Source organism: Phalangium opilio, unplaced genomic scaffold, assembly GCF_054372755.1.
Source record: "Phalangium opilio isolate 3A_F unplaced genomic scaffold, DU_Popi_V2 ptg001675l_1, whole genome shotgun sequence".
NCBI lineage: Eukaryota > Metazoa > Arthropoda > Arachnida > Opiliones > Phalangiidae > Phalangium > Phalangium opilio.
In genome coordinates this window covers 2610569-2631101 of record NW_028324261.1, presented here as the reverse complement: position 1 = coordinate 2631101, position 20533 = coordinate 2610569, and the positions used below count along the sequence as shown (strand labels likewise).

General features: G+C 41.3%; 3 non-coding genes and 30 pseudogenes across 3 annotated transcripts; 23 read left to right on the top strand and 10 right to left on the bottom strand.

The window, feature by feature from the left end:
- Nucleotides 1-5747: 5747 nt before the first annotated feature.
- TRNAS-GCU (transfer RNA serine (anticodon GCU)) lies at nt 5748-5820 on the bottom strand. Its single transcript has one exon. It is a non-coding gene; the product is annotated as a tRNA-Ser (tRNA).
- A 1653-nt stretch (nt 5821-7473) lies between these two features.
- On the top strand, nt 7474-7591 carry LOC149582630 (5S ribosomal RNA; annotated as a pseudogene).
- A 361-nt stretch (nt 7592-7952) lies between these two features.
- On the top strand, nt 7953-8055 carry LOC149582629 (5S ribosomal RNA; annotated as a pseudogene).
- A 122-nt stretch (nt 8056-8177) lies between these two features.
- On the top strand, nt 8178-8296 carry LOC149582628 (5S ribosomal RNA; annotated as a pseudogene).
- A 134-nt stretch (nt 8297-8430) lies between these two features.
- LOC149582627 (5S ribosomal RNA) lies at nt 8431-8549 on the top strand (annotated as a pseudogene).
- A 138-nt stretch (nt 8550-8687) lies between these two features.
- LOC149582626 (5S ribosomal RNA) lies at nt 8688-8806 on the top strand (annotated as a pseudogene).
- A 134-nt stretch (nt 8807-8940) lies between these two features.
- Nucleotides 8941-9059, top strand: LOC149582625 (5S ribosomal RNA; annotated as a pseudogene).
- Nucleotides 9060-9196: 137 nt separating this feature from the next.
- On the top strand, nt 9197-9299 carry LOC149582624 (5S ribosomal RNA; annotated as a pseudogene).
- Nucleotides 9300-9420: 121 nt separating this feature from the next.
- On the top strand, nt 9421-9523 carry LOC149582623 (5S ribosomal RNA; annotated as a pseudogene).
- A 346-nt stretch (nt 9524-9869) lies between these two features.
- LOC149582622 (5S ribosomal RNA) lies at nt 9870-9972 on the top strand (annotated as a pseudogene).
- Nucleotides 9973-10094: 122 nt separating this feature from the next.
- LOC149582621 (5S ribosomal RNA) lies at nt 10095-10213 on the top strand (annotated as a pseudogene).
- A 134-nt stretch (nt 10214-10347) lies between these two features.
- LOC149582620 (5S ribosomal RNA) lies at nt 10348-10466 on the top strand (annotated as a pseudogene).
- A 136-nt stretch (nt 10467-10602) lies between these two features.
- On the top strand, nt 10603-10721 carry LOC149582619 (5S ribosomal RNA; annotated as a pseudogene).
- Nucleotides 10722-10855: 134 nt separating this feature from the next.
- LOC149582618 (5S ribosomal RNA) lies at nt 10856-10974 on the top strand (annotated as a pseudogene).
- A 137-nt stretch (nt 10975-11111) lies between these two features.
- Nucleotides 11112-11230, top strand: LOC149582617 (5S ribosomal RNA; annotated as a pseudogene).
- A 134-nt stretch (nt 11231-11364) lies between these two features.
- LOC149582616 (5S ribosomal RNA) lies at nt 11365-11483 on the top strand (annotated as a pseudogene).
- A 115-nt stretch (nt 11484-11598) lies between these two features.
- LOC149582615 (5S ribosomal RNA) lies at nt 11599-11717 on the top strand (annotated as a pseudogene).
- Nucleotides 11718-11854: 137 nt separating this feature from the next.
- LOC149582614 (5S ribosomal RNA) lies at nt 11855-11973 on the top strand (annotated as a pseudogene).
- Nucleotides 11974-12095: 122 nt separating this feature from the next.
- Nucleotides 12096-12214, top strand: LOC149582613 (5S ribosomal RNA; annotated as a pseudogene).
- A 137-nt stretch (nt 12215-12351) lies between these two features.
- Nucleotides 12352-12470, top strand: LOC149582612 (5S ribosomal RNA; annotated as a pseudogene).
- A 379-nt stretch (nt 12471-12849) lies between these two features.
- Nucleotides 12850-12968, bottom strand: LOC149582611 (5S ribosomal RNA; annotated as a pseudogene).
- Nucleotides 12969-13090: 122 nt separating this feature from the next.
- On the bottom strand, nt 13091-13193 carry LOC149582610 (5S ribosomal RNA; annotated as a pseudogene).
- A 371-nt stretch (nt 13194-13564) lies between these two features.
- On the bottom strand, nt 13565-13667 carry LOC149582609 (5S ribosomal RNA; annotated as a pseudogene).
- A 135-nt stretch (nt 13668-13802) lies between these two features.
- LOC149582608 (5S ribosomal RNA) lies at nt 13803-13921 on the bottom strand (annotated as a pseudogene).
- Nucleotides 13922-14043: 122 nt separating this feature from the next.
- On the bottom strand, nt 14044-14146 carry LOC149582607 (5S ribosomal RNA; annotated as a pseudogene).
- Nucleotides 14147-14281: 135 nt separating this feature from the next.
- On the bottom strand, nt 14282-14400 carry LOC149582606 (5S ribosomal RNA; annotated as a pseudogene).
- Nucleotides 14401-14522: 122 nt separating this feature from the next.
- Nucleotides 14523-14625, bottom strand: LOC149582605 (5S ribosomal RNA; annotated as a pseudogene).
- A 134-nt stretch (nt 14626-14759) lies between these two features.
- On the bottom strand, nt 14760-14878 carry LOC149582604 (5S ribosomal RNA; annotated as a pseudogene).
- A 135-nt stretch (nt 14879-15013) lies between these two features.
- Nucleotides 15014-15132, bottom strand: LOC149582603 (5S ribosomal RNA; annotated as a pseudogene).
- A 1319-nt stretch (nt 15133-16451) lies between these two features.
- Nucleotides 16452-16570, top strand: LOC149582602 (5S ribosomal RNA). The gene has a single exon (XR_016380612.1). It is a non-coding gene; the product is annotated as a 5S ribosomal RNA (ribosomal RNA).
- Nucleotides 16571-16917: 347 nt separating this feature from the next.
- Nucleotides 16918-17036, top strand: LOC149582601 (5S ribosomal RNA; annotated as a pseudogene).
- A 138-nt stretch (nt 17037-17174) lies between these two features.
- Nucleotides 17175-17277, top strand: LOC149582600 (5S ribosomal RNA; annotated as a pseudogene).
- A 1079-nt stretch (nt 17278-18356) lies between these two features.
- TRNAK-CUU (transfer RNA lysine (anticodon CUU)) lies at nt 18357-18429 on the top strand. Its single transcript has one exon. It is a non-coding gene; the product is annotated as a tRNA-Lys (tRNA).
- Nucleotides 18430-20533: the final 2104 nt, after the last annotated feature.

Here is a 20533-nt window from a genome sequence, read left to right as displayed (position 1 = left end):
ACGGAAATTCAGAAATTTAATGGTCGTCAGGTATTGTGGAAAAGCTTTGACTTTTTACGTTACATCTGATACCTCACAACACCGCTCCCAGGTGGGCTCGAATCACCAACCTTTCGGTTAACAGCTGAACGCGCCAAACATTGCGCCACGGAAGCCTAAAAATTAAATGTTCTTCAGCTATTGTGGAAAAACTTGGACTTTTTACCTTACATCTGAGACCTGAAATGGTCGTCAGGTATTGTAGAATAAATTTGGCTTTTTACGTTACATCTGATACCTCACAACACCGCCCCCGGGTGTGCTCGAACCACCAAACATTTGATTAAGAGCTAATCGCGCTAACCATTGCGCTACGAAAGCCTATAAATTAAAAGGTCGTCAGGAATTGAGGAAAATCTTTGGCATTTTACGTTACATCTGAGACCTTACAACACCGCTCCCGGGTGTGCTAGAACCACCAACCTTTCGGTTAACAGCCGAACGCGCTAACCATTGCGCAACGGAAGCCCAAAAATTAAATGTTCGTCAGGTGTTGTGGAAACATTTTGACTTTTTACGTTAAATCTGAGACCTCTCAACACCGCTCCCGTTTGTGCTCGATCCACCAACCTTTTGCTTAAGAGCTAAACAAGCTAACCATTGCGCTACGAAAGCCTATAAGTTAAATTGTCGTCAGGTATTATGGAAAATCTTTGTCTTTTTACGTTACATATGAGACCCCACAACACCGCTCCCGGGTGGGCTCCAAGAATCAACCTTTCGGTTAACAGCCGATCGCGCTAACCATTGAGCCACGGAAATTCAGAAATTAAATGGTCGTCAGGTATTGTGGAAAAGCTTTGACTTTTTACGTTACATCTGATACCTCACAACACCGCTCCCAGGTGGGCTCGAACCACCAACCTTTCGGTTAACAGCTGAACGCGCCAACCATTGCGCCACGGAAGCCCAAAAATTAAATGTTCTTCAGCTATTGTGGAAAAACTTGGACTTTTTACCTTACTTCTGAGACCTGAAATGGTCGTCAGGTATTGCAGAAAAACTTTGGCTTTTTACGTTACATCTGATACCTCACAACACCGCTTCCGGGTGTGCTCGAACCACCAACCTTTCGGTTAACAGCCGAACGCGCTAACCATTGCGCAACGGAAGCCCAAAAATTAAATGTTCGTCAGGTGTTGTGGAAACATTTTGACTTTTTACGTTACATCTGAGACCTCTCAACACCGCTCCCGTTTGTGCTCGATCCACCAACCTTTTGCTTAAGAGCTAAACAAGCTAACGAAGCCTACGAAAGCCTATAAGTTAAATTGTCGTCAGGTATTGTGGAAAATCTTTGTCTTTTTACGTTACATATGAGACCCCACAACACCGCTCCCGGGTGGGCTCCAAGCATCAACCTTTCGGTTAACAGCCGAACGCACTAACCATTGAGCCACGGAAATTCAGAAATTAAATGGTCGTCAGGTATTGTGGAAAAGCTTTGACTTTTTACGTTACATCTGATACCTCACAACACCGCTCCCAGGTGGGCTCGAACCACCAACCTTTCGGTTAACAGCTGAACGCGCCAACCATTGCGCCAAGGAAGCCCAAAAATTAAATGTTCTTCAGCTATTGTGGAAAAACTTGGACTTTTTACCTTACATCTGAGACCTGAAATGGTCGTCAGGTATTGCAGAAAAACTTTGGCTTTTTACGTTACATCTGATACCTCACAACACCGCTCCCGGGTGTGCTCGAACCACCAAACATTTGATTAAGAGCTAAACGCGCTAACCATTGCGCTACGAAAGCCCAAAAATTTAATGTTCGTCAGGTGTTGTGGAAACATTTTGACTTTTTACGTTACATCTGAGACCTCTCAACACCGCTCCCGTTTTTGCTCGATCCACCAACCTTTTGCTTAAGAGCTAAACAAGCTAACCATTGCGCTACGAAAGCCTATAAGTTAAATTGTCGTCAGGTATTGTGGAAAATCTTTGTCTTTTTACGTTACATATGAGACCCCACAACACCGCTCCCGGGTGGGCTCCAAGCATCAACCTTTCGGTTAACAGCCGAACGCGCTAACCATTGAGCCACGGAAATTCAGAAATTAAATGGTCGTCAGGTATTGTGGAAAAGCTTTGACTTTTTACGTTACATCTGATACCTCACAACACCGCTCCCAGGTGGGCTCGAACCACCAACCTTTCGGTTAACAGCTAAACGCGCCAACCATTGCGCCACGGAAGCCCAAAAATTAAATGTTCTTCAGCTATTGTGGAAAAACTTGGACTTTTTACCTTACTTCTGAGACCTGAAATGGTCGTCAGGTATTGCAGAAAAACTTTGGCTTTTTACGTTACATCTGATACCTCACAACACCGCTTCCGGGTGTGCTCGAACCACCAACCTTTCGGTTAACAGCCGAACGCGCTAACCATTGCGCAACGGAAGCCCAAAAATTAAATGTTCGTCAGGTGTTGTGGAAACATTTTGACTTTTTACGTTACATCTGAGACCTCTCAACACCGCTCCCGTTTGTGCTCGATCCACCAACCTTTTGCTTAAGAGCTAAACAAGCTAACCATTGCGCTACGAAAGCCTATAAGTTAAATTGTCGTCAGGTATTGTGGAAAATCTTTGTCTTTTTACGTTACATATGAGACCCCACAACACCGCTCCCGGGTGGGCTCCAAGCATCAACCTTTCGGTTAACAGCCGATCGCGCTAACCATTGAGCCACGGAAATTCAGAAATTAAATGGTCGTCAGGTATTGTGGAAAAGCTTTGACTTTTTACGTTACATCTGATACCTCACAACACCGCTCCCAGGTGGGCTCGAACCACCAACCTTTCGGTTAACAGCTGAACGCGCCAACCATTGCGCCACGGAAGCCCAAAAATTAAATGTTCTTCAGCTATTGTGGAAAAACTTGGACTTTTTACCTTACTTCTGAGACCTGAAATGGTCGTCAGGTATTGCAGAAAAACTTTGGCTTTTTACGTTACATCTGATACCTCACAACACCGCTTCCGGGTGTGCTCGAACCACCAACCTTTCGGTTAACAGCCGAACGCGCTAACCATTGCGCAACGGAAGCCCAAAAACTAAATGTTCGTCAGGTGTTGTGGAAACATTTTGACTTTTTACGTTACATCTGAGACCTCTCAACACCGCTCCCGTTTGTGCTCGATCCACCAACCTTTTGCTTAAGAGCTAAACAAGCTAACCATTGCGCTACGAAAGCCTATAAGTTAAATTGTCGTCAGGTATTGTGGAAAATCTTTGTCTTTTTACGTTACATATGAGACCCCACAACACCGCTCCCGGGTGGGCTCCAAGCATCAACCTTTCGGTTAACAGCCGAACGCGCTAACCATTGAGCCACGGAAATTCAGAAATTAAATGGTCGTCAGGTATTGTGGAAAAGCTTTGACTTTTTACGTTACATCTGATACCTCACAACACCGCTCCCAGGTGGGCTCGAACCACCAACCTTTCGGTTAACAGCTGAACGCGCCAACCATTGCGCCACGGAAGCCCAAAAATTAAATGTTCTTCAGCTATTGTGGAAAAACTTAGACTTTTTACCTTACATCTGAGACCTGAAATGGTCGTCAGGTATTGTAGAAAAACTTTGGCTTTTTACGTTACATCTGATACCTCACAACACCGCTCCCGGGTGTGCTCGAACCACCAAACATTTGATTAAGAGCTAAACGCGCTAACCATTGCGCTACGAAAGCCCAAAAATTAAATGTTCGTCAGGTGTTGTGGAATTATTTTGACTTTTTACGTTACATCTGAGACCTCTCAACACCGCTCCCGTTTGTGCTCGATCCACCAACCTTTTGCTTAAGAGCTAAACAAGCTAACCATTGCGCTACGAAAGCCTATAAGTTAAATTGTCGTCAGGTATTGTGGAAAATCTTTGTCTTTTTACGTTACATATGAGACCCCACAACACCGCTCCCGGGTGGGCTCCAAGCATCAACCTTTCGGTTAACAGCCGAACGCGCTAACCATTGAGCCACGGAAATTCAGAAATTAAATGGTCGTCAGGTATTGTGGAAAAGCTTTGACTTTTTACGTTACATCTGATACCTCACAACACCGCTCCCAGGTGGGCTCGAACCACCAACCTTTCGGTTAACAGCTGAACGCGCCAACCATTGCGCCACGGAAGCCCAAAAATTAAATGTTCTTCAGCTATTGTGGAAAAACTTGGACTTTTTACCTTACTTCTGAGACCTGAAATGGTCGTCAGGTATTGCAGAAAAACTTTGGCTTTTTACGTTACATCTGATACCTCACAACACCGCTTCCGGGTGTGCTCGAACCACCAACCTTTCGGTTAACAGCCGAACGCGCTAACCATTGCGCAACGGAAGCCCAAAAATTAAATGTTCGTCAGGTGTTGTGGAAACATTTTGACTTTTTACGTTACATCTGAGACCTCTCAACACCGCTCCCGTTTGTGCTCGATCCACCAACCTTTTGCTTAAGAGCTAAACAAGCTAACCATTGCGCTACGAAAGCCTATAAGTTAAATTGTCGTCAGGTATTGTGGAAAATCTTTGTCTTTTTACGTTACATATGAGACCCCACAACACCGCTCCCGGGTGGGCTCCAAGCATCAACCTTTCGGTTAACAGCCGAACGCGCTAACCATTGAGCCACGGAAATTCAGAAATTAAATGGTCGTCAGGTATTGTGGAAAAGCTTTGACTTTTTACGTTACATCTGATACCTCACAACACCGCTCCCAGGTGGGCTCGAACCACCAACCTTTCGGTTAACAGCTGAACGCGCCAACCATTGCGCCACGGAAGCCCAAAAATTAAATGTTCTTCAGCTATTGTGGAAAAACTTGGACTTTTTACCTTACATCTGAGACCTGAAATGGTCGTCAGGTATTGTAGAAAAACTTTGGCTTTTTACGTTACATCTGATACCTCACAACACCGCTCCCGGGTGTGCTCGAACCACCTAACATTTGATTAAGAGCTAAACGCGCTAACCATTGCGCTACGAAAGCCCAAAAATTAAATGTTCGTCAGGTGTTGTGGAAACATTTTGACTTTTTACGTTACATCTTAGACCTCTCAACACCGCTCCCGTTTGTGCTCGATCCACCAACCTTTTGCTTAAGAGCTAAACAAGCTAACCATTGCGCTACGAAAGCCTATAAGTTAAATTGTCGTCAGGTATTGTGGAAAATCTTTGTCTTTTTACGTTACATATGAGACCCCACAACACCGCTCCCGGGTGGGCTCCAAGCATCAACCTTTCGGTTAACAGCCGAACGCGCTAACCATTGAGCCACGGAAATTCAGAAATTAAATGGTCGTCAGGTATTGTGGAAAAGCTTTGACTTTTTACGTTACATCTGATACCTCACAACACCGCTCCCAGGTGGGCTCGAACCACCAACCTTTCGGTTAACAGCTGAACGCGCCAACCATTGCGCCACGGAAGCCCAAAAATTAAATGTTCCGCAGCTATTGTGGAAAAACTTGGACTTTTTACCTTACATCTGAGACCTGAAATGGTCGTCAGGTATTGCAGAAAAACTTTGGCTTTTTACGTTACATCTGATACCTCACAACACCGCTTCCGGGTGTGCTCGAACCACCAACCTTTCGGTTAACAGCTGAACGCGCTAACCGTCGCGCCACGGAAGCCCTAAAATTAAACTTTCGTCAGGTATTGTGGAAAAACTTTGACTTTTTACGTTACATCTGATACCTCACAACACCGCTCCCGGGTGGGCTCGAACCACCAACCTTTCGGTTAGCAGCCGAACGCGCTTACCATTGAGCCACGGAAGCCCAAAAATTACATGGTCTTCAGATATTGTTGAAAAATTATGACTTTTTACGCTACATCTGAGACCCCACAACACCGCTCCAGGGTGGGCTCCAAGCACCAACATTTCAGTTAACAGCCGAACGCGCAAAGCATTGCGCCATGGAAGCTTAGAAAATAAATGGTTGTCAAGTATTGTGGAAAAGTTTGCCTTTTTACATTACTTATAAAACTTCACACCTACGCTCCCGGGTCGTCTCGAACCACAAACCTTTCGGTTAACAGCTGAACGCGCTAACCATTGCGCCACGGAAGCCCAAGAATTAAATGTTCGACAGGTATTGTGGAAAAACCTTGCTATTTACATTATATCTGAGAATTTTTTCACTATTTTCAAATATAACCACTGAAACCATTTTTTTTGTACTTTTTGCTTTAATTCAAGCAAATGTAACGATATTCATTCAAAAAACTTCAAATTGAATTTTCAATAAGAAATCGTTGTCACGGATTTTGTATCTTGAAGACAAAAAATATGCGATTTTTTCGATAGACTTTTGAATGCATTTTTTTCTGGACAATTTTTTGACCGAATTCAGCTTAATTACCTATAAAATACTCACTAAAAGTGATTTCATCTCGATTGATCAATAAATAAAAATGTACCTAGATTTTTAATAACATTTTCAAAATCGACGTTTCTCGGCCATAGAAGCATATTTTGAGTATTTCTTCACTATTTTCAAATATAACCACTGAAACCATTATTTTTGTACTTTTTGCTTTAATTCAAGCAAATGTAACGATATTCATTCAAAAAACTGTTCAAATTCAATTTTCAAAAATAAATCGTTGTCACGGACTTTCTACCTTGAATAAAAAATATGCGATTTTTTCGGTACACTTTTGAATGCATTATTTTCTGTTAAATTTTGGACCGAATTTAGCTTAAATACCTATTAAATACTCATTAAAAGTGATTTCATCTCGATTGATCAATAAATAAAAATGTACCTCGATTTTTAATACCATTTTCAAAATCGACGTTTCTCGACCAGAATATTTTGAGTTTTTTTTCGCTCTTTTCAAGTATAACCACTGACACCATTATTTTTGTACTTTTTTCTTTAATTCAAGCAAATATATCGGTAACGTAAAAAGTCAAAGCTTTTCCACAATACCTGACGACCATTTAATTTCTGGGCTTCCGTGGCGCCTTTTAGCGCGTTCGGCTGTTATCAGAAAGGTTGGTGGATCGAGCACACCCGGGAGCGGTGTTTTGAGGTATCAGATATAACGTAAAAAGCCAAAGTTTTTCCACAATACCTGACGACCATTTCAGGTCTCAGATGTAACGTAAAATGTCAAAGTTTTTCCACAATACCTGAAGAACATTTAATTTTTGGGCTTCCGGGGCGCAATAGTTAGCGCGTTCAGCTGTTAACTGAAAGGTCGGTGGTTCGAGCCCATCCGGGAACGATGGTGTGAAGTTTTAGAAGTAACGTAAAAAGTCAAAGCTTTTCATCTTTATCAAACAATAACAAAAAGAAGATATGTTTGTTTTTTCATATCTATTGGAATTTAAAAGAGGAAAAAAAATTAAAAAGCCATTGTTTAAAAGATGAAGGTTAATTTGTCTCACTAAATTTAAATTCGAATTATTAACTAGACCTCTCGGCAACGGCCATATCACGCTGAGAACACCGGTTCTCGTCCGATCGCCGACGTTAGCAGCGTCGAGCGCAGTCAGTACTTGGGAGGGAGACCACTTAGGAACACTGCGTGCCGTTGGCTTTTTCACTTTCTTTCCTCTTTTAAATTATAAAAGATATGAAAAAAGCAAACATGTTTTCTTTTTGTTATTGTTTTAAAAAGATGAAGGTTAATTTGTCTCACTCAATTTAAATTCGAATAATTAACTAGCACTCTCGGCAATCGCCATATCACGCTGAAAATACCGGTTCTCGTCCGATCACCAAAGTTAAGCAGCGTCGAGCGCAGTCAGTACTTGGGAACACTGCGTGCCGTTGGCTTCTTCCTTTTTGTTTCCTCTTTTAAATTCCACCAGATATGAAAAAAGCAAACATATATTCTTTTTGATATTTTTTTATAAATATGAAGGTTAATTAAATTCAAATTATTAAATAGCACTCTCGGCAACGGCCATATCACGCTGAAAACACCGGTTCTCGTCCGATCACCGAAGTTAAGAAGCGTCGAGCGCAGTCAGTACTTGGGAACACTGCGTGCCGTTGGCTTTTTCCATTTTGTTTCCTCTTTTAAATTCCACCAGATATGAAAAAACCAAACATATCTTCTTTTTGTTATTGTTTTATAAAGATGAAGGTTAATTAAATTCAAATTATTAATTAGCACTCTCGGCAAAGGCCATATCACGCTGAAAACACCAGTTCTCGTCCGATCACCGCAGTTAAGCAGCGTCAAGCGCAGACAGTACTTGGGAGGGAGACCACTTAGGAACACTGCGTGCCGTTAGCTTTTTCACTTTTTTTGTCTTTTAAATCCAATATATATTATAAAAGCAAACATATTTTCTTATTGTTATTGTTTTAAAAAGATGAAGGTTAATTTGTCTCACTTAATTTAAATTCGAATTATTAACTACCACTCTCGGCCACGGCCATAACACGCTGAGAACACCGGTTCTCGTCCGATCACCGAAGTTAAGCAGCGTCGAGCGCAGTCGGTACTTGGGAGGGAGACCACTTAGGAACACTGCGTGCCGTTGGCTTTTTCACTTTTTTTCCTCTTTTTTAAATTCCAATAGATATGAAAAAAGCAAACATATTTTCTTTTTGTTATTGTTTTAAAAATATGAAGGTTAATTTGTCTCACTTAATTTAAATTCGAATTATTAACTAGCACTCTCGGCAACGGCCATATCACGCTGAAAACAACGGTTCTCGTCCGATCACCGAAGTTAAGCAGCGTCGGGCGCAGTCAGTACTGGGGAGGGAGACCACTTAGGAACACTGCGTGCCGTTAGCTTTTTCACTTTTTTTGTCTTTTAAGTCCAATAGATATGAAAAAAGCAAACACATTTTCTTTTTGTTATTGTTTTAAAAAGATGAAGGTTAATTTGTCTCACTTAATTTAAATTCGAATTATTAACTAACATTATCGGCCACGGCCATATAACGCTGAGAACACCGGTTCTCGTCCGATCACCGAAGTTAAGCAGCGTCGAGCGCAGTCAGTACTTGGGAGGGAGACCACTTAGGAACACTGCGTGCCGTTGGCTTTTTTACTTTTTTTTCCTCATTTAAATTCCAATAGATATGAAAAAAGCAAACATATTTTCTTTTTGTTATTGTTTTAAAAATATGAAGGTTAATTTGTCTCACTTAATTTAAATTCGATTTATTAACTAGCACTCTCGGCAACGGCCATATCACGCTGAAAACACCGGTTCTCGTCCGCTCACCGAAGTTAAGTAGCGTCGATCGCAGTCAGTACTTGGGAACACTGCGTGCCGTTGGCTTTTCCTTTTTGTTTCCTCTTTTAAATTCCACCAGATATGAAAAATCCAAACATATGTTCTTTTTGTTATTGTTTTATAAATATGAAGGTTAATTAAATTCGAATTATTAACTAGCACTCTCGGCAACGGCCATATCCCGCTGAAAACACCGGTTCTCGTCCGATCACCGAAGTTAAGCAGCGTCGAGCGCAGTCAGTACTTGGGAACACAGCGTGCCGTTGGCTTTTTCCTTTCTGTTTCCTCTTTTAAATTCCACCAGATATGAAAAAACCAAACATATCTTCTTTTTGTTATTGTTTTATAAAGATGAAGGTTAATTAAATTCAAATTATTAAGTAGCACTCTCGGCAAAGGCCATATCACGCTGAAAACACCAGTTCTCGTCCGATCACCGAAGTTAAGCAGCGTCGATCGCAGTCAGTACTTGGGAACACTGCGTGCCGTTGGCTTTTCCTTTTTGTTTCCTCTTTTAAATTCCACCAGATATGAAAAATCCAAACATATGTTCTTTTTGTTATTGTTTTATAAATATGAAGGTTAATTAAATTCGAATTATTAACTAGCACTCTCGGCAACGGCCATATCCCGCTGAAAACACCGGTTCTCGTCCGATCACCGAAGTTAAGCAGCGTCGAGCGCAGTCAGTACTTGGGAACACAGCGTGCCGTTGGCTTTTTCCTTTCTGTTTTCTCTTTTAAATTCCACCAGATATGAAAAAACCAAACATATCTTCTTTTTGTTATTGTTTTATAAAGATGAAGGTTAATTAAATTCAAATTATTAAGTAGCACTCTCGGCAAAGGCCATATCACGCTGAAAACACCAGTTCTCGTCCGATCACCGCAGTTAAGCAGCGTCAAGCGCAGACAGTACTTGGGAGGGAGACCACTTAGGAACACTGCGTGTCGTTAGCTTTTTCACTTTTTTTGTCTTTTAAATCCAATAGATATTATAAAAGCAAACATATTTTCTTATTGTTATTGTTTTAAAAAGATGAAGGTTAATTTGTCTCACTTAATTTAAATTCGAATTATTAACTACCACTCTCGGCCACGGCCATAACACGCTGAGAACACCGGTTCTCGTCCGATCACCGAAGTTAAGCAGCGTCGAACGCAGTCAGTACTTGGGAGGGAGACCACTTAGGAACACTGCGTGCCGTTGGCTTTTTCACTTTTTTTCCTCTTTTAAATTCCAATAGATATGAAAAAAGCAAACATATTTTCTCTTTGTTATTGTTTTAAAAATATGAAGGTTAATTTGTCTCACTTAATTTAAATTCGAATTATTAACTAGCACTCTCGGCAACGGCCATATCACGCTGAAAACAACGGTTCTCGTCCGATCACCGAAGTTAAGCAGCGTCGAGCGCAGTCAGTACTGGGGTGGGAGACCACTTAGGAACACTGCGGGCCGTTAGCTTTTTCACTTTTTTTGTCTTTTAAGTCCAAACGATATGAAAAAAGGAAACACATTTTCTTTTTGTTATTGTTTTAAAAAGATGAAGGTTAATTTGTCTCACTTAATTTAAATTCGAATTATTAACTAACATTCTCGGCAACGGCCATATAACGCTGAGAACACTGGTTCTCGTCCGATCACCGAAGTTAAGCAGCGTCGAGCGCAGTCAGTACTTGGGAGGGAGACCACTTAGGAACACTGCGTGCCGTTGGCTTTTTCACTTTTTTTTCCTTTTATAAATTCCAATAGATATGAAAAAAGCAAACATATTTTCTTTTTGTTATTGTTTTAAAAATATGAAGGTTAATTTGTCTCACTTAATTTAAATTCGAATTATTAACTAGCATTCTCGGCAACGGCCATATCACGCTGAAAACAACGGTTCTCGTCCGATCACCGAAGTTAAGCAGCGTCGAGCGCAGTCAGTATTGGGGAGGGAGACCACTTAGGAACACTGCGTACCGTTTGCTTTTTCACTTTTTTTGTCTTTTATGTCCAAAAGATATGAAAAAAACAAACACATTTTCTTTTTGTTATTGTTTTAAAAAGATGAAGGTTAATTTGTCTCACTTAATTTAAATTCGAATTATTAACTAGCACTCTCGGCAACGGCCATATCACGCTGAAAACACCGGTTATCGTCCGATCACCGAAGTTAAGCAGCGTCGAGCGCAGTCAGTACTTGGGAGGGAGACCACTTAGGAACACTGCGTGCCGTTGGCTTTTTCACTTTTTTTCCTCTTTTAAATTCCAATAGATATGAAAAAAGCAAACATATCTTCTTTTTGTTATTGTTTTATGAAGGTTAATTAAATTCAAATTATTAAATAGCACTCTCGGCAACGGCCATATCACGCTGAAAACACCGGTTCTCGTCCAATCACCGAAGTTAAGCAGCGTCGAGCGCAGTCAGTACTTGGGAGGGAGACCACTTAGGAACACTGCGTGCCGTTGGCTTTTTCACTTTTTTTTCCTATTATAAATTCCAATAGATATGAAAAAAGCAAACATATTTTCTTTTTGTTATTGTTTTAAAAATATGAAGGTTAATTTGTCTCACTTAATTTAAATTCGAATTAATAACAAGCACTCTCGGCAACGGCCATATCAGGCTGAAAACACCGGTTCTCGTCCGATCACCGAAGTTAAGCAGCGTCGAGCGCAGTCAGTACTTGGGAGGTAGACCATTTAGGAACACTGCGTGCCGTTGGCTTTTTCACTTTTTTTTCCTCTTTTAAATTCCAATTGATATGAAAAAAGCAAACACATCTTCATTTTGTTATTGTTTTATAAAGATGAAGGTTAATTAAATTCAAATTATTAACTAGCACTCTCGGAAACGGCCATATCACGCTGAATACACCGGTTCTCGTGCGATAACCGAAGTTAAGCAGCGTCGAGCGCAGTCAGTACTTGGGAGGGAGACCACTTAGGAACACTGCTTGCCGTTAGCTTTTTCACTTTTTTTTTGTCTTTTAAATTCCAATAGATATGAAAAAAGCAAACATATTTTCATTTTGTTATTGTTTTAAAAAGATGAAGGTTAATTTGTCTCACTTAATTTAAATTCGAATTATTAACTAGCACTCTCGGCAACGGCCATATCACGCTGAAAACACCGGTTCTCGTCCGATCACCGAAGTTAAGCAGCGTCGAGCGCAGTCAGTACTTGGGAGGGAGACCACTTAGGATCACTGCGTGCCATTGGCTTTTTCACATTTTTTCTCCTGTTTTAAATTCCAATAGATATGGAAAAAGCAAAATATTTTCTTTTTGTTATTGTTTTATAAAGATGAAGGTTAAATAAATTCAAATTATTAAATAGCACTCTCGGCAACGGCCATATCACGCTGAAAACACCGGTTAAGCAGCGTGGAGTACTGACTGCTCGACGCTGCTTAATTATGGTGATCGGACGAGAACCGGTGTTTTCAGGGTGATATGGCCGTTGCCGAGAGTGCTAGTTAATAATTCGAATTTAAATTAAGTGATATAAATTAACCTTCATCATTTTAAAACAATAACATAAAGAAAATATGTTTGCTTTTTTCATATCTATTGGAATTTAAAAGAGGAAGAAAAGTTAAAAAGCCAACGGCACGCAGTGTTCCTAAGTGGTCTCCCTCCCAAGTACTGACTGCACTCGACGCTGTTTATCTTCGGTGATCGGACGAGAACCTTTGTTTTCAGCGTGATATGGCCGTTGCCGAGAGTGCTATTTAATAATTTGAATTTAATTAACCTTCATTTTTATAAAACAATAACAAAAAGAAGATATGTTTGTTTTTTTCATATCTGGTGGAATTTAAAAGAGGAAATAAAAGTGACAAAGCCAACGGCACGCAGTGTTTTCAAGTACTGACTGCGCTCGACGCTGTTTAACTTCGGTGATCGGACGAGAACCGATGTTTTCAGCGTGATATGGCCGTTGCCGAGATTGGTAGTTAATAATTCAAATTTAAATTAAGTGAAACCAATTAACCTTCATCTTTTTAAAACAATAGCAAAAGAAAATATGTTTGCTTTTTTCATATCTATTGGAATTTAAAAGAGGAAGAAAAGTGAAAAAGCCAACGGCATGCAGTGTTCCTAAGTTGTCTCCCTCCCAAGTACTTACTGCGCTCGACGCTGCTTAACTTCGGTGATCGGACGACAACCTCTGTTTTAAGCGTGGTATGGCCGTTGCCGAGAGTGCTATTTAATAATTTGAATTTACCTTCATCTTTATAAAATAATAACAAAAAGAAGATATGTTTGTTTTTTTCATATCTGGTGGAATTTAAAAGAGGAAACAAAAGTGACAAAGCCAACGGCACGCAGTGTTCGCAAGTACTGACTGCGCTCGACGCTGTTTAACTTCGGTGATCGGACGAGAACCAGTGTTTTCAGCGTGATATGGCCGTTGCCGAGAGTGCTAGATAATAATTCGAATTTAAATTAAGTGAAACAAATTAACCTTCATCGCTTTAAAACAATAACAAAAGAAAATATGTTTGCTTTTTTCATATCTATTGGAATTTAAAAGACGAAGAAAAGTGAAAAACCCAACGGCACGCAGTGTTCCTAATTGGTCTCCCTCCCAAGTACTGACTGCGCTTGACGCTGCTTAACTTCGGTGATCGGACGAGAACCTTTGTTTTCAGCGTGATATGGCCGTTGCCGAGAGTGCTATTTAATAATTTGAATTTAATTAACCTTCATTTTTATAAAACAATAACAAAAAGAAGATATGTTTGTTTTTTTCATATCTGGTGGAATTTAAAAGAGGAAACAAAAGTGACAAAGCCAACGGCACGCAGTGTTCCCAAGTACTGACTGCGCTCGACGCTGTTTAACTTCGGTGATCGGACGAGAACCGGTGTTTTCAGCGTGATATGGCCGTTGCCGAGATTGGTAGTTAATAATTCAAATTTAAATTAAGTGAAACCAATTAACCTTCATCTTTTTAAAACAATAACGAAAGAAAATATGTTTGCTTTTTTCAAATCTATTGGAATTTAAAAGACGAATAAAAGTGAAAAACCCAACGGCACGCAGTGTTCCTAATTGGTCTCCCTCCAAAGTACTGACAGCGCTCGACGCTGCTTAACTTCGGTGATCGGACGAAAACGGGTGTTTTCAGCGTGATATGGCCGTTGCCGAGAGTGCTATTTAATAATTTGAATTTAATAAACATTCATCTTTATAAAACAATAACAAAAAGAAGATATGTTTGCTTTTTTCATATCTGGTGGAATTTAAAAGAGGAAACAAAAGTGACAAAGCCAACGGCACGCAGTGTTCCCAAGTACTGACTGCGTTCGACGCTGCTTAACTTCGGTGATCGGGCGAGAACCGGTGTTTTCAGCGTGATATGGCTGTTGACGAGAGTGCTAGTTAATAATTCGAATTTAAATTAAGTGAGATAAATTAACTTCCTCTTTTTAAAACAATAGCAAAAGAAAACATGTTTGCTTTTTTCATATCTATTGGAATTTAAAAGAGGAAGAAAAGTGAAAAAGCCAACGGCATGCAGTGTTCCTAAGTGGTCTCCCTCCCAAGTAGTGACTGCGCTCGACGCTGCTTAACTTCGGTTATCGGACGAGAACCGGTGTATTCAGCGTGATATGGCCGTTGCCGAGATTGGTAGTTAATAATTCGAATTTAAAATAAGTGAAACCAATTAACCTTCATCTTTTAAAAACAATAACAAAAGAAAATATGTTTGCTTTTTTCAAATCTATTGGAATTTAAAAGACGAATAAAAGTGAAAAACCCAACGGCACGCAGTGTTCCTAATTGGTCTCCCTCCAAAGTACTGACAGCGCTCGACGCTGCTTAACTTCGGTGATCGGACGAGAAAGGGTGTTTTCAGCGTGATATGGCCGTTGCCGAGAGTGCTATTTAATAATTTGAATTTAATTAACATTCATCTTTATAAAACAATAACAAAAAGAAGATATGTTTGCTTTTTTCATATCTGGTGGAATTTAAAAGAGAAAACAAAAGTGACAAAGCCAACGGCACGCAGTGTTCCCAAGTACTGACTGCGCTCGACGCTGTTTATCTTCGGTGATCGGACGAGAACCTTTGTTTTCAGCGTGATATGGCCGTTGCCGAGAGTGCTAGTTAATAATTCGAATTTAAATTAAGTGACACAAATTAACCATCTTTTTAAAACAATAACATAAAAAGCCAAAGTTTTTCCACAATACCTGACGACCATTTAATTTTTGGGCTTCCGTGGCTCAATGGTTAGCGCATTCGGCTGTTAACCAATAGGTTGGTGGTTCGAGCCCACCCGGGAGCGGTGTTGTGAGGTCTCAGATGTGACGTAAAAAGTCAAAGTTTTTCCACAATACCTGACGACAATTTCATTTCTGAGCTTCCGTGGCGCAATGGTTAGCGCGTTCGGCTGTTAACCGAAAGGTTGGTGGTTCGAGCCCATCCGGGAGCGGTGTTGTGCGGTCTTAGATGTAACGTAAAATTCAGAGTTTTTTAAAAATAACTGACGAACATTTAATTTTTGGGCTTCCGTGGCGCAATGGTTAGAGCGTTCAGCTGTTAGTCAAAAGGTTTGTGGTTCGAGCCCATCCGGGAGCGGTGTTGTGAAGTCTCAGATGTGACGTAAAAAGTCAAAGTTTTTCCACAATACCTGACGACCATTTCATTTCTGAGCTTCATTGGCTCCATGGTTAGCGTGTTCGGATGTTAACCAAAAGGTTGGTGGTTCGAGCCCACTCGGGAGCGGTGTTGTGAAGTCTCAAATGTAACGTAAAAAGCCAAAGTTTTTCCACAATACCGGACGACCATTTAATTTTTGGGCTTCCGTGGCTCAATGGTTAGCGCGTTCTTCTTTTAAATTCCACCAGATATGAAAAAAGCAAACATATTTTCTTTTTGTTATTGTTTTATAAAGATGAAGGTTAATTAAGGTTTGTAAAGTCATGCTTTACAAAAGATATTAAACTATATCCATGTATTTGCAAAACTTTATTTAAATTTTAATTTATATTATTTTTTTTGTGATTATTCTTTTTTAATGTTCTTTATCTAATTTTGTTGTCCAATTGTCGTTAATCTTAAGAAATTTAAGGAGGGCAATAAGTCGCTTGAAGACTTGGTCCCTCCTCATGAGCTTTTGTACTAAACTATGCCAAATAAACTTTGAAACTTTGAAACTTTAAATTCAAATTATTAACTAGCACTCTCGACAACGGCCATATCACGCTGAAAACACCGGTTCTCGTCCGATCACCGAAGTTAAGCAGCGTCGAGCGCAGTCAGTACTTGGGAGGGAGACGACTTAGGAACACTGCGTGCCGTTGGCTTTTTCCTTTTTGTTTCCTCTTATAAATTCCACCAGATATGAAAAAAGCAAACATATCTTCTTTTTTTATTGATTTATAAACATGAAGGTTAATTAAATTGAAAATTATTAACTAGCACTCTCGTCAACGCCCATATGACGCTGAAAACACCGGTTCTCGTCCGATCACCGAAGTTTAGCAGCGTCGAGCGCAGTCAGTACTTGAAAACACTGCGTGACGTTGGCTTTTTCACTTTTATTTCCTCTTTGAAATTCCACCAGATATGAAAAAAGCAAACATATCTTCTTTTTGATATTGTTTTATAATGATGAAGGTTAATTAAATTCAAATGATTAACTATGACTCTCGGCAACGGCCATATCACGCTGAGAACACCGGTTCTCGTCCGATCACCGAAGTTAAGCAGCGTCGAGCGCAGTCAGTACTTGGGTAGGAGACCACTAAGGAACACTGCGTGCCGTTGGCTTTTTTCACTTTTTTTTCCTCTTTTAAATTCCAATAGATATGAAAAAAGCAAACATATTTTCTTTTTGTTTTTGTTTTAAAAAGATGAAGGTTAATTTGTCTCACTTAATTTAAATTCGAATTATTAACCAGCACTCTCGGCAACGGCCACATCACGCTGAAATCACCGGTTCTCGTCCGATCACCGAAGTTAAGCAGCGTCGAGCGCAGTCAGTACTTGGGAATACTGCGTGCCGTTGGCTTTTTCACTTTTGTTTTTTTTCCACAATACCTGATGACCATTTAATTTTTGGGCTTCCGTGGCGCAATGGTTAGCGCGTTCGGCTGTTAACCGAAAGGTTGGTGGTTCGAGCCTACCCGGGAGCGGTGTTGTGAAATCTCACGTGTAACGTAAAAATCCAAAGTTTTTCAACAATGCCTGACGAACATTTAATCTTTGGGCTATTGTTGCGCAATGGTTAACGCCGTCGGCTGTTAAACGAAAGATTGGTGGTTCGAGCCCATCCGGGAGCGGTGTTGTGAGATCTTAGATGTAACGTAAAAAGTCAAAGTTTTTCCACAATACCTGACGACAATTTCATTTCTGAGCTTCCTTGGCTCCATGATTAGCGTGTTCGGATGTTAACCAAAAGGTTGGTGGTTCGAGCCCACCCGGGAGCGGTGTTGTGAAGTCTCAAATGTAACGTAAAAAGCCAAAGTTTTTCCACAATACCTGACGACCATTTCATTTCTGAGCTTCCGTGGCGCAATGGTTAGCGCGTTCGGCTGTTAACCGAAAGGTTGGTGGTTCGAGCCCATCCGGGAGCGGTGTTGTGCGGTCTTAGATGTAACGTAAAATTCAGAGTTTTTTAAAAATAACTGACGAACATTTAATTTTTGGGCATCCGTGGCGCAATGGTTAGAGCGTTCAGCTGTTATTCAAAAGGTTTGTGGTTCGAGCCCATCCGGGAGCGGTTTTGTGAAGTCTCAAATGTGACGTAAAAAGTCAAAGTTTTTCCACAATACCTGACGACCATTTCATTTCTGAGCTTCATTGGCTCAATGGTTAGCGCGTTCTTCTGTTAACCAATAGGTTGGTGGTTCGAGCCCACCCGGGAGCGGTGTTGTGGGATCTCAAACGTAATGTAAAATGCCTAAGTTTTTCCACAATACCTGACGACCATTTAATTTTTGGGCTTCCGTGGCGCAATGGTTAGCGCGTTCGGCTGTTAACTGAAAGGTTGGAGGTTCGAGACCATCCGGGAGCGGTGTTGTGAGGTCTCAGATGTGACGTAAAAAGTCAAAGTTTTTTCACAATACCTGACTACCATTTCATTTCTGAGCTTCCGTGGCGCAATGGTTAGCGCGTTCGGCTCTTAACCGAAAGGTTGGTGGTTCGAGCCCATCCGGGAGCGGTGTTGTAAAATCTCACGTGTACCGTAAAAATCCAAAGTTTTTCCACAATACCTGACGAACATTTAATCTTTGGGCTTCCGTTGCGCAATGGTTAACGCCGTCGGCTGTTAACCGAAAGGTTGGTGGTTCGAGCCCATCCGGGAGCGGTGTTGTGAGGTCTTAGATGTAACGTAAAATTCACAGTTTTTTAAAAATAACTGACGAACATTTAATTTTTGGGCTTCCGTGGCGCAATGGTTAGAGCGTTCAGCTGTTATTCAAAAGGTTTGTGGTTCGAGCCCATCCGGGAGCGGTGTTGTGAAGTCTCAAATGTGACGTAAAAAGTCAAAGTTTTTCAACAATACCTGACGACCATTTCATTTCTGAGCTTCCTTGGCTCAATGGTTAGCGCGTTCTTCTGTTAACCAATAGGTTGGTGGTTCGAGCCCACCCGGGAGCGGTGTTGTGGGATCTCAAACGTAATGTAAAATGCCAAAGTTTTTCCACAATACCTGACGACCATTTAATTTTTGGGCTTCCGTGGCGCAATGGTTAGCGCGTTCGGCTGTTAACTGAAAGGTTGGTGGTTCGAGACCATCCGGGAGCGGTGTTGTGAGGTCTCAGATGTGACGTAAATAGTCAAAGTTTTTCCACAATACCTGACGACCATTTAATTTTTGAGCTTCCGTGGCGCAATGGTTAGCGCGTTCGGCTGTTAACCGAAAGGTTGGTGGTTCGAGCCCATCCGGGAGCGGTGTTGTGAGGTCTCAGATGTGACGTAAAAAGTCAAAGTTTTTCCACAATACCTGACGACCATTTCACTTCTGAGCTTCCGTGGCGCAATGGTTTGCGCGTTCGGCTGTTAACCGAAAGGTTGGTGGTTCGAGCCCACCCGGGAGCGGTGTTGTAAAATCTCACGTGTAACGTAAAAATCCAAAGTTTTTCCACAATACCTGACGAACATTTAATCTTTGGGCTTCCGTTGCGCAATGGTTAACGCCGTCGGCTGTTAACCGAAAGGTTGGTGGTTCGAGCCCATCCGGGAGCGGTGTTGTGAGGTCTTAGATGTAACGTAAAATTCAGAGTTTTTTAAAAATAACTGACGAACATTTAATTTTTGGGCTTCCGTGGCGCAATGGTTAGAGCGTTCAGCTGTTATTCAAAAGGTTTGTGGTTCGAGCCCATCCGGGAGCGGTGTTGTGAAGTCTCAAATGTGACGTAAAAAGTCAAAGTTTTTCCACAATACCTGACGACCATTTCATTTCTGAGCTTCCTTGGCTCAATGGTTAGCGCGTTCTTCTGTTAACCAATAGGTTGGTGGTTCGAGCCCACCCGGGAGCGGTGTTGTGGGATCTCAAACGTAATGTAAAATGCCAAAGTTTTTCCACAATACCTGACGACCATTTAATTTTTGGGCTTCCGTGGCGCAATGGTTAGCGCGTTCGGCTGTTAACTGAAAGGTTGGTGGTTCGAGACCATCCGGGAGCGGTGTTGTGAGGTCTCAGATGTGACGTAAAAAGTCAAAGTTTTTCCACAATACCTGACGACCATTTAATTTTTGAGCTTCCGTGGCGCAATGGTTAGCGCGTTCGGCTGTTAACCGAAAGGTTGGTGGTTCGAGCCCATCCGGGAGCGGTGTTGTGAGGTCTCAGATGTGACGTAAAAAGTCAAAGTTTTTCCACAATACCTGACGACCATTTCATTTCTGAGCTTCCGTGGCGCAATGGTTTGCGCGTTCGGCTGTTAACCGAAAGGTTGGTGGTTCGAGCCCACCCGGGAGCGGTGTTGTAAAATCTCACGTGTAACGTAAAAATCCAAAGTTTTTCCACAATACCTGACGAACATTTAATCTTTGGGCTTCCGTTGCGCAATGGTTAACGCCGTCGGCTGTTAACCGAAAGGTTGGTGGTTCGAGCCCATCCGGGAGCGGTGTTGTGAGGTCTTAGATGTAACGTAAAATTCAGAGTTTTTAAAAAATAACTGACGAACATTTAATTTTTGGGCTTCCGTGGCGCAATGGTTAGAGCGTTCAGCTGTTATTCAAAAGGTTTGTGGTTCGAGCCCATCCGGGAGCGGTGTTGTGAAGTCTCAAATGTGACGTAAAAAGTCAAAGTTTTTCCACAA